At 29.2% G+C, this 2500-nt stretch overlaps 1 protein-coding gene across 1 annotated transcript in view; it reads left to right on the top strand.

Annotated features, from left to right (window-relative positions):
• Nucleotides 1-661, top strand: part of LOC125042686 (TBC1 domain family member 23-like) — a 17271-nt gene extending 16610 nt beyond the window's left edge. The window contains exon 15 of the mRNA XM_047638497.1: nucleotides 1-661. This exon is cut by the window's left edge and continues 312 nt beyond it. The gene's annotated coding sequence lies outside the window, so the exon portion shown is untranslated.
• Nucleotides 662-2500: the final 1839 nt, after the last annotated feature.

Genomic DNA, 2500 nt, shown 5'->3' with positions numbered 1-2500 from the left:
TTTTTTTTTTTTTTTTTTTTTTTTTTTTTTTTTTTTTTTTTTTTTTTTTTTTTTTTTTTTTTTTTTTTTTTTAGAACACTTTTACTTGCCCCTTCCCCAATCCCCTTCCCCAGCCTTTTTTTAATTAGCTATGGAAGTAACTTAAACATATTGTTTAAGGGTAAAAGATGATAGAGGACAAAGAGAAAGACTGCAAAATTAGTTAGATATTGCATATTGTATTTTCTTTTTTTTTCTGGTTAAGTTGTAAATGTTTTGTGCTTGAATAACTATGGGTGAATTGTAAGCCAAGGAAAGAAAGCCATGTTCTGTTCGTCACAGGCACTTGTGAGGAGAGGATGAAAAAATAATATATATGTACCCATATACCCTAACAGTTTTAAAAAAATCTTGTCTGTGATGAACTAACTTGCTCTTTTAATGTGCTGCTTAGAAGATATTTAAAGTATGTTAAATAGGTGGAAAAATGATGTGAATGCCCTTTTTTTTGCTCATATGAAGTGAAATTGTCATTGAACAAGTTGTGATAAAAGAGAGAAAGTTTATAATTCTATTCCTCATTGGTGTGTGCATCAAGTCATTAATGATATAGTAGTTATTATTATTATTATTAACCTGTCCATTATCATATCCTTTTCAAATATAGTTGATATCTTTATAATGAGGTTTTATTTTCCATTTTAGTATGTGCAATTTTTCATATTTATTTATATGTAATTGCTTATATTATTTACCTCATGAAAGCTTTGATTTGTATTTCTTTTCTTTTTTTTTTTATTTATACATTTACCTTTTGACCCAATAGGCATAGATGGCAAGAATATATGCCATGTCCACTTTAATATAAGATTATTTATTGTATTTACACATAGATGGCTCTACATGTGCTTAGTCACCAAGGAGTCAGTTATTTGTCCCACCTATCTCCCCTGTTTACTCTTTTCCTTGATTTTTGGAAAGTTTCTTTTGTATTACTTAATTGTCTTTAATTTTACCAAGACTTTAAAAACAATTTAATAAACATATTAAAAGAATAATAACAGTATGGATATCAATATTACTAGAAAGTAAAACACATTTTCCTGCAATTTCAAGTAATGGGGAAATCAGGATCGGTCACTAGGGCCTACTGATTGACTCCTTGCCGGCTGAGAACGTGGAGCCGTCTCTATGTAACAAAATTCCCAAAAGACTACAGGGGGCAGTACATAAATCCATAGTGATTAGGCTAATTGAATTTTAAAGTAATCAGTACTTGAACTGATAACATCATACTAAATACTATACTAAATAGTATCATGATGATACTATTTAGGAGTTGCAACAATTTTAGTTTCTTATAGCACTAAAATTCTGTAATTTTGTCCAAAGTCAATTATTTTTTTATACATATGTGTCTTCATGTTTCTTTGCATTCTCCTTTTCATTAATTTTCAGTTCTCTTCCTTATGTTTAGCATTTATATATTTTTTAATATTAATTTATTTGTTTGGTTTTATTGCTGGCTCATATTTTCCTTCTATCTCTATAATACTGTTCCACTTTACTAGTTTTTGTAGAAGAGAGAAGGGAAAAAAACATGAAATCAACAAAAAAGATGAAATTACTTAATTTAGAGCCATTTGATCTTTGAGCATATTTAATTTTGCAAGAACGAAATAAGAAATATTTGTTGATTTTTATTTATTCAATATTTTTTTGTGATAATAAATTTGGTAAACAAGCCTACTATAACCTCTAAATTATTCATCACTATTTGAAAGCGTTTAGTAACTTGATTCACTGATGATTATCAGAATTGATTACATTGAAAATTACTTAAATGTCATTGTGACATAATTAGAAATATGCTTTTAAGTGAAATCATCAAATAAAGGATAAATTGCTAATTAACCCAATGCTGACGGGTATGACGTGTACGGACGTGCTATGCCCACTGTAAGTACTTGTATGATTGTTTTTTACACATAGATGGCTACACTTGTACTAAGTCACCAATGAGCCAGTTACGAGTACTACCTGTCTTGCTTGTTTACGCTTTTCTTTGATTTACAAAATATTTTACCTTATCTTATTTTGCTGTTACTAATGTTAAATTTTTTTTATAATAATTATAATGTTTATAATAAAAATAACACCATCGATATTCATAGCACTAGTAAAAAATACATTTTTCCCGCCATTTCAAATCAGGTACGGTCATAAGGTCTACTAATTGACTTCTTTATGGCTAAGCACTTGCAGAGCCATCTATGGGCACAGCATTTTCCCCATTTTTTGTTCATTTTCCCTGGCGGCATTGGGTTAACTATAAGAAAATGGTCTCCTTTACATAATGAAATAGTTGGTATGGTGATGTTTGAATGCAAGGGAACTGTTAGGCACATGTTCATTCATTCATTTTATTATATTTTTTCTATATTTTAATTCCGAGAAGATGGTCCTGTATTAAGTCAAGAATTTCCAGAATTCTTGAATCTCAAGCCTTTTCCCCAAAGTG

This window comes from Penaeus chinensis, chromosome 32 (genome assembly GCF_019202785.1).
Source record: "Penaeus chinensis breed Huanghai No. 1 chromosome 32, ASM1920278v2, whole genome shotgun sequence".
Lineage (NCBI taxonomy): Eukaryota > Metazoa > Arthropoda > Malacostraca > Decapoda > Penaeidae > Penaeus > Penaeus chinensis.
Note: the sequence above shows the minus strand (reverse complement) of the source record. Positions and strands in the feature narration are given on the sequence as shown.